This window comes from Glandiceps talaboti, chromosome 18 (genome assembly GCF_964340395.1).
Source record: "Glandiceps talaboti chromosome 18, keGlaTala1.1, whole genome shotgun sequence".
NCBI classification, from domain to species: Eukaryota; Metazoa; Hemichordata; class Enteropneusta; family Spengelidae; genus Glandiceps; species Glandiceps talaboti.
The window spans coordinates 16320001-16333635 of NC_135566.1; the positions used below are offsets into that span (position 1 = coordinate 16320001).

The 13635-nt window shown below is 34.2% G+C and overlaps 1 protein-coding gene across 2 annotated transcripts in view; it reads right to left on the reverse strand.

The window, feature by feature from the left end:
* Positions 1-13635, reverse strand: part of LOC144449834 (LHFPL tetraspan subfamily member 7 protein-like) — a 110295-nt gene that overhangs the window by 66868 nt on the left and 29792 nt on the right. Inside the window, exon 1 of one of the 2 annotated variants that reach the window (XR_013482174.1) lies at positions 7393-7505. The exons of the other annotated variant lie outside the window; for it this stretch is intronic. The gene's annotated coding sequence lies outside the window, so the exon portion shown is untranslated. Of the gene's footprint in view, positions 1-7392; positions 7506-13635 lie in introns of those variants that run through there. 2 annotated transcript variants of the gene reach the window in all.

Sequence of the window (13635 nt, forward strand, 5' to 3'; positions counted from 1 at the left end):
TAGTAAGGGTGAAGACTGTCGATTTGTTTTGACACTTCTTCTGTGACTATTTCTACAGTATAGATCAGAAGCACACAAAGTTATTTGTCATTTATAACACTGGGATAAAAAGAGTACCATGTATATATTTGTTGAATCTGCAGGTTTTTTTTTTTACAACTGAGTAAATTTCTTTATTGTGATATTTGGTGATTACGAGTATACATTCAAGGCTAGCTGTAAAGTGTAAACAAACTATTGGATATATAGATACACTTCAACTTTGGCTTTATACAACAGTACGGTAAAGTTGAAGTACAGACTGTGATGATTTGGTTAGACTACATGTACCTTGATTGGATAATGGACTTTCTATGCTGTGAATAGTAATCAATCCATCAAGCCTTTCACACATTTAGATTGTGGTGTAAATTTACACATGAACAAATAAATTACTACATCCAGAGAATTAGTTTTTTAATAAGACATTTTATTCTACTCAGTTTGTTAGGGGTTTTTTTGTACTTCTGTCGGAATTTACTACATTATTCTTTAAGATCTTCAAATGACCACAAATGTGTATAGAATTTATGAATTTTCTACTGTTTGTTAACGTAGCTTAATAACAAATTTAAGAAATTAATTAAATTAGAATTTTTTATTTCCAAAATTTTCAACCTACATGTAAATGTTATTTGTAGGAAAATTACAGCAGAAGAAATGTTCAAACGTCTATGAACTATTGATGAATTAGATATGTTGACCATATCACGATGTCATCTCTAATTATCCATGAAAACAATACCTACGAACAATACACATGACAAAAATACTTCAACACTCTGTGAGAACACAACACATGCAAGCATTTAAAAGGTGTTTGTGTTTCATTTACAGAAGAAATGCATGCGGATATAGTTTTCTTTATAGAAGACTAGTAAGTTGCACCTGAGTCAAATTTTAGAAGAAAGTCTTCCATGTTTGAAGACTATAAGCCTAACCTCGCAACTATATGTATGCTTTTAATTGTGTTTAAAAATATGGTTCTTATCTTCTTTCCGGCTGAATACTCTGCACTGCAACCCCTTCCTCTGTTTGTTAGTTTGTTTGTTGATCTGGTTCCTCTTGTGGCTCTGGAACACTTACCTGTTTAGCAGTCTATGATAAAATATGTCCTTAAATGCATGCACATGCACATGATATATTTTTCAGGGAGTGTACCTGGGGAGTGGGGCATCAGGAATTGTATATGGGATGTTTCGATTGGAATAATCTTGAGATTCGGAAGGAATATATGGGAATTTAGAGCCATGAGGAAGGGGTGCGCAATAGGGTAGGGAGATATGTGGGAGGGGGTTGTATCGGAGTCTCATTGTATCAGAAGGAATTCATGGAAAAGCCTTGGGAGGATGCACAGAAGGGGAGGCATTGGGAAGCTTGTAGAAATCATCGGGGCTTTATTGCTTTTCCTTGCAGACTGTGCAGTCTAATGTTGTATGCTGTCAGCTTTATTTTTTTCATTGATCATTATAGTGACTGTCATTGGTTATAGATAATAGTAAAATATCATGGGATATACAAGTTGAACAGACCAGGTATATTCCCTACTTGGCTATAGATAATAGTCGGGTTAAGACACAAGTCAATTTACAACCTTAGATTGATCACCTCGGCTAACTATTTCCTGTAATGTATATGCTAGATGACAGAAAGCAGAAAAATAATGGGACCTTGATACCCCCACATTCAACAGCACAGAACGAATTTACTCACGAACAGTTCCAATATCAGTTATTCCTTCAATGTTAAACCATAATAATTTTTTTTTATCGAGAGAATGTTTTATTTGTTTGTGGCAAAGGTAAAATATAATATCAGCATGGTGATGAAGGAGTATAGTGATAGAGTTTTAGGAGGCAAAGTTCTATTAACATTCTCCAGGTTATACTTTGCCATAATCACAACCACCCAACATCTTGTCCAAATTTGACATCTAATGTCTCTCCTGGGAAATATCTGTTTGTTCAATCATTAACCTTACAAATTTGGGTTACTTAATCATAATTTGTAGTGAAGCAATCATGGAGTTTAAAGTTGCACCAAGAATTCACAAATGATAGCAGTCTGAGAATTCAATCACAAGATCCTCCGTCGGTTGACATGTACAGTGTGTGTGTGTGTGAAAGTTTAAATGAGAATGTTATAATGTCAACCTCGTTGACACATGTTGGTCATTTATGAGATTTGTGTCATCATCCAACACAGATAGCAATCATAGTTTTTGACGTTCGATTACAACTGTGGAAACCAAGCTATCAGCTAACTGGGATATACAAACTAAAACTTAGTGTTACAACAGTGGAAACCAAGGTCACAACAGTGGAAACCAAGCTATCGGCTAACTATTAAAGTTAGCCACACACTAAAACTATTGTTACAACAGTGGAAACCAAGCTATCGGCTAACTAATATAAACACTCTAAAACTATTGTTACAACAGTGGAAACCAAGCTATCGGCTAACTAATATAAACACATTAAAACTATTGTTACAACAGTGGAAACCAAGCTATTGGCTTACTGAGATAGACACAAACTAAAACTATTGTTACAACAGTGGAAACCAAGCTTTCAACTGAGATAGACACTGAGATAGACACAAACTAAAACTATTGTTACAAAAGTGAAAACCATGCTTTCAACTGAGATAGAAACTGAGATAGACACACTAAAACTATTGTTACAACAGTGAAAACGAAGCTATTGGCTTACTAAGGTAGACACAAACTAAAACTTAGTGTTACAACAGTGGAAACCAAGCTTTCTGTTGAGATAGACACAAACTAAAAATATTGTTACAATAGTGGAACCAAGCTATCGGCTAACTAAGATAACCACACATTAAAACTATTGTTACAACAGTGGAAACCAAACTTAAGTTTCAGTTGAGATAGCTAAAACTGTTGTTGTTACAACAGTGGAAACCAAGCTATCGGCTACCTAAGTTAGCCACACACTAAAACTATTGTTACAACAGTGGAAACCAAACTATCGGCTAAGTAAGTTAGCCACACACTAAAACTATTGTTACAACAGTGGAAACCAAACTATCGGCTAAGTAAGATAGACACAAACTAAAACTAGTGTTACAAAAGTGGAAACCATGCTTTCAACTGAGATAGACACTGAGATAGACACAAACTAAAACTATTGTTACAACAGTGGAAACCAAGCTTTCAACTGAGATAGAAACTGAGATAGACACAAACTAAAACTATTGTTACAAAAGTGGAAACCATGCTTTCAACTGAGATAGACACTGAGATAGACACAAACTAAAAATATTGTTACAACAGTGGAAACCAAGCTATCGGCTACCTAAGTTAGCCACACACTAAAACTATTGTTACAACAGTGAAAACCATGCTTTCAGCTGAGATAGACACAAACTAAAACTATTGTTACAACAGTGGAAACCAAGCTTTCAACTGAGATAGAAACTGAGATAGACACAAACTAAAACTATTGTTGTCACATGTCCACATAAGCTATTGAATGGATATTGGTTTAATTGTATTCACTGTAGGGTGGCATTTGTGATGACTTTCATGCAGTGTACAATTTTGGGAGCTTCCAGCAGTGTCTACACTTTCTTGATTACATCATTATTATTATTATTATTATTATTATTATTATTATTATTATTATTATTATTATTATTATTATTATTATTATACAGCCAAGTTACTGCTATCACCCACTTGTATAATCAGCTACCACATTGAACAACATTATGTACAGTAAGCTGAAAGTTCAGTTTCTGTCGTAGTGTCATCCTTAAGTAATCATACAAAACTTTTAACAGGACAGAACTCACATCAGAGTTAAACAAACAACAACTAAATGGCTAGGATTTTTTCAAAGGGCAAAGAATGTATACAAACAATACTGTGAAGCGGCATAAGTATTTGATTATTTAGAAAACTCATGCTGGTTGTTATCACAAATAAATGGGTGATTGCAGGTAGCTTAAGATAACAGGCAATTTGGGTGATTGACCAGTTTGATTAGAAGACTTATGATGATTGGTCCGTTTATATCATGGAGTGTCTGGTGATTGGCTAGTTCATAATCATGACTGGTTGTCTTAAATTTTGTAATTGGTCAATCTATATCAATAGATTTTGGTGATAACTTTACATGTATGAGGTCATTTGTGATTATGTTAATTAGATTGGGAAGTTTATGGTGATTGGTTACTTTGCATGAGATGCCAGCTAGAGGTCCTTAGTGATTGGTGTGTTTACACCAGGAAGTTTATGGTGATTGGTTACTTTGCATGAGGAGCCAGCTAGATGTCCTTGGTGATTGGTTTGTTTACACCAGGAAGTTTTTGGTGGTTATAGTTACTAATTTGCATGAGCCAGTTAGAGGTCCAATTGGCGATTGGTGTTCCAGGAATTCGAAGTTTGTGTTGATTGGTTACTTTATATCAGAAGGTTTTGGTGATTGCATGAATGAGTACTAATTCTATGAGGGACCTGGAGGTCCTTGGTGATTATAGTGATATTAACTAAATAATTTGTTAGCTATTGGTTACCTATACACACTAAGGAGCACATAGGACCCTTGGTACTTGACTGATTTAAAACAAGTGTCGTTTTCTACCCCCCCCCCCCCCCCCCCCCCCCTCCTCTATCTCTATGTTTCATAGATTGAGACTATAATTTCTGTGCTAATTTTGGTCGGCTGATATCATTACCAGATAATATGCAGTTAGACAAATTGCACTCAGTTCTAATTGTAAATTACACAGCAATGAGTCTGAGCAGCTGTGGCTGCAACGATATGACATAGATTAAACCAGAACCAGGCCATTATACATCCCAAACAGATTTTATCTACTGATATCTTAATGCATTGCTATACAAAAAGATTGTGTCCATTTGACCGATATCAAAATCCACATATTTTTAGTAGTTCTTCAAAAAGAAATTTCAAAATGTATGGGAATCATATGTACATCATTATTAAGAAGGTCAGCGAGTTTGAGAGAAGGTCAAAAAAATTAAGACATTTAATATGAATTTGATGGAAAGAATGGCTCACTCCATTAATTATGGTCATTAGATGACTTCTAGATTAGGTATTCACTCTTGAAGGACAACTTAGAGTTGGCAGTTCATGAAAGTTGTTTTCTTCCTTGAATGCATTCATGAAGTGTCTAAAGCTGTTTCCTTTCCTTCATGAAGTGTCCAAAGCTGTTTCCTTTCCTTCATGAAGTGTCCAAAACTGTTTCCTTTCCTTGGCTTCAAGGGCTACATGAAGTGTTCCAACGGCTGCGTACAAGATGAAGTACTTTACTCAGCTTTAACTTCCAAGTACTATCAGGAGGTCAGACTACTTGCAGCAAATGATGATTGCCGTCATAAACAATTCACTTCAGCCACGATTTATGGATGATGGCAAATGGACAATAAATGACATGGGATAAAAATCTAAATGTGTAAGTGTACATTAGGATAGAAAAATGGATTTTTGAGGATCTAAATTGCATGAATTATGATTTCAGTTTACTAGACATTGTCACTGTAATTGCCATTAGCAATAATCTAACACTGGTCCATTTAAATCTTGCGTTCCCGTTGCACAGACATCCGTGTAAATATGAAGTGGGTGATTCTACTTGAAAGAAAAGGTTTCAGTCGCCAAATAACCCATAAAGTGCTCTCATTATGCTGTGAATGAAAATGGAGCAGAGTATTTTCAGTTTGTTTGCAGGTTTGTTACAAGGAGAGACTTTTTGAGATTCAGTGGTTTTCCAGTTTGTTTGCAATTGAAAATGGAGCAGAGTATTTTCAGTTTGTTTGCAGGTTTGTTACAAGGAGAGACTTTTTGAGATTCAGTGGTTTTCCAGTTTGTTTGCGAGTTTTATTTACGAGGAGAGACTTTTTGAGATGCATAGGTGTTGTGACATGTTGTTTATGTCACCGTCGTGTTTGTTTGGATCTTCTCGTTATTCTTGATTCATGATGTAGTGTAAAAGTGCAATCACATCAAAAGTCAGACTACGACAAATTCCCTCATCTACAACACAAAGTTGATGTCATAAAGTCTCTCAGCTTAATGTGTCATTCCATTTCTAAATTGTCTCGAGACATTACAGGGTAAACTGTTACAGAAATGGCAGTAAAAATGTACAAAATAGTTGAAATTTTCCAGGAACAGTTTATTTGTTAGGGAGGGTATTACGAAAATTGTTTGAAAATTGCTTCTTTATGAACTGAGTATCATCAAAGGAGTTCCATACTAATCCCTGTGTATTAATATTTTTATTCTAAATATGTCTAAAAAGAAAACTGTTTTCCCCAAAATATTTTCTGAGGGTATGGAAGGCATTATTTAGTTATTAAAGTGAAACTGCTAATACCCATTTTGACTCTATATAGACAAATACCGAAGGGCTAATAAAACTCTCCTGTTTTTGAGAACATTCACTTTTTCTAAAATCGTGCACATTCACACGATTTTGTAAATTTGACAAATTTGTCATAACTGTAAGGTTAATTCAGCAATAACAATTTCAAATCGCTAACTGTTCTATCTCCATACGTCATATGAACATTTGTAAGTTTTTAGACAAAAATTATTATCAAAGGATTAACAAAGAAACAAAACTCTTAAGATTTCAGAGAAGGAAATGATAGCCGCTAGCACAACATGATAAAAAACTAACGTTATCCCAATATAGTACACGTAGATGTTAGTGTACTTTTGTATCAAGGGGTGCAAGAATGCAAGCAAGCTGAGAACTACATGTGTGTTGCAAGGGGTGTGAGTTAAGTATGTAACGTAGCCTACAGCATAAACATGAGTCTAATCTCGTAATATTCTACAATATCCCTTGTTATCATTCTATAAAGTCACTGCAGATTATATCATTGATACTGGTGATCTTTTCAACATTAGAAGGTTAGAAGGATTTTACAAGGTTTATCTGCGGCCGAGGATTTCTGAAAATATTCAAAACTGATTTGTGACGTAATCTTAGTGTGAGAGTGGAATTCATTTTGATGACCAAAGTTTAAATGCTCAGCTATCAAATACCATAGCAATACAAGTACGGTAGTTTTTACTTTTCATTCAATTTTCTTCACATAAATTGAATTCCTAAAAAAAAAAGACTAAAAACATTTTCAGCAAATCATAAACTCTCTCTAGAATGAAATCATTGTTTTTATATCTTTAGATTTCAAACATGTTAATCAACTTTGAAATTAGCATATCCCCATGGCAACAAGGTTGGAATTGTCACTTTAGGGGGTACAAGCAGGGACAGAAGTCTTCAGCATATTAAAATGATCAGACTGGTTGCCATGGTTTCTAATATTCGACTCAAAATGAAGAGATCTACCTGGATTCGTCCAAAAGCTGACAAAATATTCACTGGTTGTAAAGTCGACGGCAGATATAATAAAGCTCCTAGATCTTCTGCTCAAGTTGATACTTAGTGAGACTGACGCTGGAGAAAAAAAGCGTCGTAATAACTGCACACAACAGGACATAGAACCACTTTAAAGTTCTATTCTTAGACCTAATCCACACAAGTTTTGTCAAACCACGTCTGTTCAGATTTCCTTTCCAAGACTGACATTTCAATGTACGACAGGAATCACGTCACAACGTCACTATAAACACGGAAATGACAACTTTTATTTAAACTCAGTCTCTTCAAATCCACAGATTTTGTTGCGATACGATTGAATTCAGGAAATTACACCATAATCATGTAATCGTACACGTTTCATTTGATGGGTTCACACAAGGGATTGTTTGAATACGAAGGTGTTAATCAAGGCTTGACCTCTGACCCTGCCTACATCAACTGCGCAGAATTTATCACAACTTTAGACAGTTTTGGTAGTTGTAGTGTACCTGTAGGTCGACAGGTTAAATCAAGACACATTCTTCTCTTTAAATTCATGTAATTCTCTTTCATGGATAGCAAAGCAAGTAGACTACCTTTGACACAGTAAAACATTTTCTGCAATAACACAGGACTATACACAAATATCCTAACAGTTTCCCGTTAATGTATGCTTTACTGAGGACAATATAAGCTGCACCAGACTGCAACTGGATCATTTTATGAAACGGTTTTATTAAATATAATGACTTATACAGTATATTCATAATATCGTACACCCTACACAGTATTGAATCACCTGTTGTTAAACATGTCTGTATCAGATATGACACATGGTGGTTATAACAAAATTCTAGTTAAATCCCCTGGAAAAAGAGTGAACCGTGCATTTCAATAGTGGGGTAATTGTTGTAATTTAGTTTACTACAAACTCGACCTCCATTCTTAAAGTAAGGCATTTGAGGACGCAATAATATCTTCATGTTTATATCTATCAATCAATCAATCAATCAATCAATCAATCAATCAATCAATCAATCAATCAATCAATCAATCAATCAATCAATCAATCAATCAATCAATCAATCAATCAATCATCCAACCAATCAATCAATCAATCAATCAATCAATCAATCAATCAATCAAACAATCAATCAACCAACCAACCAACCAACCAATCAACCAACCAATCCTTATTGCATAACGACATGCCATAGCAAGCATGGTAAAACATACAAAAATAACATACAGAAATAAAGTGAATAAATTAATAAATTAATTAACTCACTGTCAAAAGTGAAACGGAATGTAAAACAATTTGACTATATACATGGTGGAGAAAGAGATTGTAGCCCACAGGTAGTTCTAGACTATATTAACCATAGCAAGAAAGGAGAAAAAGCTACAATTTAGGGGAACTACCTCACACTTACAGTTCAAATCAACTAATGATGACATGGCAAATCTCAGCCAAATATCTCAAAATTCACTCAGTGCGGCATCACTTGCTTACTGTAACTTTTAATTGCTTTTGAAAGTGCTTCTATAAGCTAACAAATCAATGCAGCAGATTACTGTGGGAGTTCTTGTTATTTGGAGCTATTAGACTGTACAAATATCGGCAAGTTAACAAGTCCACCGGGAACAAAGAAGTGAGAGGTAGTAAAAATATAGTCTAGATCATCAAAATCTAATTGTTGTTAAACATCCATTAATTTCAAAGTACAATTTACGTATTTGATTTCATTTTAATAGCGGGATTAATTCCATACATCATCAATGCATTTAACAAACTAAACAAATATTTGCGGGTTCTGTGATGTCAAGAGTATTATTAAAACATATCAGTTGAAATGATTACGATTTTAACAGGATTTGGAGAGGGGTTGCTGAAAAAGTAGATATCCCATCACATTGATTTCGAGAAATAAAATTTATCTCATCAAAACAAAATATTTTCACTAAAAAAAATGTCAAACGAATGTTTTTAAAAATTCAATATCTTAACTTTTTCCTCTCACTGTTAGTTTTTCAAGGACGACTATTTTTGTTTGGATTTGAGATCCTATAAATCGTCCATATCAAAAAATTTGCACAGGATTAAAAATTAGTAAGTAAATATCATTAATTGAATTTAACATGGTGAATTAATTGAGATCAATTGACATTTGGGAAAATCTGTGGAAGTAACGGAACAAATGAATTATTTGTAAGATTAATATAGTCTGCCAAGTAGAGACAGACAAATGCAAATTTAAATCAAACATATCATTTCGTAATATTATAGTCTGCTATCAACATAATTCTATCATTTTCTTTAGTCCAGTGTAATTTTCTCCCACATGTATGTGATTTAAAAGTGAGTATTTAAAAGCTACCCCCCTCTCCAACATGTATATACAGAAACACACCACACACAAACACTATACACATGGGCACACACATACATATACCTGTACGTAAAATACATACATACATACATACACACACGCACACACACATATAATATACATACATGCATACATACATACATACATACATACATACATACATACATACATACATGCATGCATACATACATACATACATACATGCATACATATGCACATACATACATACATACCGTACATACATACATACATACATACATACTGTATACATACATACATGCATATATACATACGTATACATACATACATACATCCATCAATCCATCCATACATACATGCACACTTTAAACTGACATGTTTAAAGTGTAGTGGTCGCATGTTACATATCTTTCAATGTCCATGTTTTGGAGTACTTTTTTGAAAAACAACGAAATTTTAAATTTTCGTGTCTGACTCTCGTTTGTATTAAAACACCCTCAAACATAATTGGCCCAACAGAAGATGTACAGCACATTAACAACTGCACTTAAACATTTCTTTTAAGAGTTAAAAAGAACTAGTCATTTGCATGGTTGAAAGGGCAATGAAAGAACAGCAGAATATATGTCACAGCAGAATATCTTTCACTGGAGATAAATAAAGTTGTTAATATTACTTCGAGATCTACAGAATTAAATCTTGTATTTTAAGACTTTTGGTTGTTTCTGTCATTAGCTTGTCAAAAGTGATCTCACCTGGGTAATAAAGACTTGTTGAAATCTCAGATTAAATATAAAATGAAACTACTTTTTTTATCAACCATGTCACTAAAAAAAAATGACAATTTATCATAATTACTGACTTGATCATTTATCATAAAACAGACATCAAAACATTTTTATGGGGGAGGAATTTTAATTACAATTTGAGTCAGAAAGAGATTGATAAACAGTTACAAAAACCCCAAAGAGAAAAAAAGGACATCCTTGGGGAATATTCCATGGAAGAGTGGCTCTGAAATGATACACAAATTTTGATCAATCATGAAATATACATGAATGAAATTGAGTATAGTTTTTAGTCTTCAATTTAGGATATTCTCACTGGACTGGACTGAAGGATAATAAATATTCATTTTCAAGTTCATTCCATCATGGTTTCATTACCTTGATAATAATGCTCTTCCATTACATTCTGACATGTTGCTTTCACAGTGAAACAGGAATTTAAAAAGTAATTTTTTCTTCAAATCACAACTCGGTGTTCTTTTACGTTGCCATAGCTTTCTTAAATATTAAATATAGAATCTTTGTACCAGAAAGGGACAAATCTTGTAATATTTCCAGATTTCTGCACAAGAAGATCATATTTGTGGTGCAGCAACCTGTTAACTTGCAAAGGGAATTCGAGGATTTTATCTACTTACCACCTTACACAAACACTTCAGAATGTGAAAACTATATGCATTAGAGTATCAGGTATATTTTTAGTAAGAGTATAACATTCAACAACATTGTAATACCGATATCATAAACGATATAAAGCATATCATAGCCTAGGAAATCACTTACATTTCTACAATCTAGCAAATTACCATGGTAACACAAATGTTTCGGTTGCAGGGAAACAATTAAATTATACATGCTATAATGCCTTAAGGTTGGAATTAGCTGAGAAATGAACATCAGGGTAATGTTTGATACATTCTAGTGTTGATGTCTCCTTGAAATGATCTATGTCTCTACCTTGTTTGCCAACACTCCTACAACAGCATGCAATGGTGACACCAAGTCTAGCATAAAGACACTCTTCGTCTTGATCTCTAATGGCCTCTATAGTCCAAGTTAGACAGCAAGTCTGCAAACACACTGAGCAAGTTGAATGACTTGAAGGGAGGACAGCTAATTTAACTAGGTGGGGGGGGGGGGGGTTCTACAAAATAATTGATGGCCTCAAGAATGAGAGAGGGGTATAACATTACTGCCATTCTCAGTAGGGGGGGGGGGGTTCTATAAAATAATTGATGGCCTCAAAAATGTGAGAAACATTACTGCCAGTGTCACTATTGGATTGGGGGGGGGGGGTTAAATTCTATAAATATGATTGATGGAATCAAGAATGGGAGAGGGGTACAACGTTACTGCCATTCTCAGTGGGGGGGGGGGGGTTCTATAAAATAATTGATGGCCTCAAGAATGGAAAAGGCATACAAAATTACTTGCCAGTCTCACTATAAAAAGGCATGGGGTTACAAAATTACAAACAGCCTTACTAATTAATTAATATCCTTTCTTCTTCTTTTACTAGATTATAGTCTTGATTGCCTCAATAGTGGAGGAGGGTGATTTCAAGATAACTGATGTCGTGACTGGGACAGAGGGAGGGGTATAAAAATATAATGTTTTTGCTAACTGGGAGTTACCCTTGTAACGGTAAGGGGGAAATCTGTCATAATTTCCCATACATTCCATAACCCAATAATATTGATGAACCGCTAATGACTGGGAAGCTCAGGTAGTTTTTGCCTACTTTTATGTTGTCCTTTAATAACAAAAAATGAATTAAGTAGCTCACTGTAGCCCTAAGTTTTTCTCACGTAAAATTTACCATGGAAAATCACAACTTTGTCATTATAATTCTAAGATTCACCCAAATGTGACTCTATATATGGCTGATAATTCACTCTAAAAATATACAGGTTCTCTTAGCCCCTTCTCCTTCAAATAATGATTGTGCCTTGAAGCAGACAATGCACATTATAAGGCACGTTCATCTCGGTTTTCATCTTATAAATAATAAAGTTACTTTTATTTAATTTCAAAAAGCGTTATTTTGACATTACTTCATTTCAGCTCATATTTAAAAGTGGACGACGATTTGCAACTCAATAAATTGCAAAAGATTGATAAATGTGTAAAATCTTTCTTATTGTCACATATGTACAACTTTTTACACATTTTTTTATAGCCTTTTTTACAGTGTATTGCGTTACAAACAAAAACTTGGTCAGTTTTGTTTCACATTGATTTTTCAAGTATGAAACCATGATAAAATTGTTTTATACATGAAAAATCCCAAAATAAATACCCAATTCTCATCCATAAATATAGGAGAAATTACAAAAGTGATCACAGTTTTTTCTACAAAGGTGTAATTTCAACTTGCGAAGAAAATTGGCGAAAGGACTAACTGTAATAATGGTCACAATGTCTAGCAACTCATAGTGACAAACCCCCTTAGGTCACTCCTTTTTTTCCTTGGCTGAACGAAAGAAAATATTGGAAAATAAATCTAATTATTATCTTATCTGGTCAGTTTCAGCCCAAATACAATTCTAGACTTCTACTTTGCATCCCTAATATACAAAAATGTAGTACATGTCGAACCTCTAGCTGAACTTGAAGATTAGTCAGTGTTATAATATATCAACTTTTCTCTAAGAAATATCATATTTTCCATAACATATCATGTTGCCAGTATCTACAGATTAGAGTTGATCTCTGTGATATGCAAAGCAAAAACAACCTTAGATAGTCAAATCTCTCTTGTCTATTAACTAGTCTTGACTCGATAAAATAAAAGCACTGAAGTGAATTGATAGTCTAGCAACTTTATAATACAATCATGTTTATCAATTGTTGTACACCATTCTGCATATTTACAGCACTGGGACCAAAAAGCTCTAAAAATGCACACATAGGATTAAAGCCTTCACATTGCAACCTCTATCCTACCAGGTCCCCAATTATACAGCTGGGTTGACTGGGGTACACATAGGATTAAAGCATTCGTATTGCAACCTCTATCCTACCAGGTCCCCGTTATACAGCTGGGTTGACTAGGGTACACATACGATTAAAGC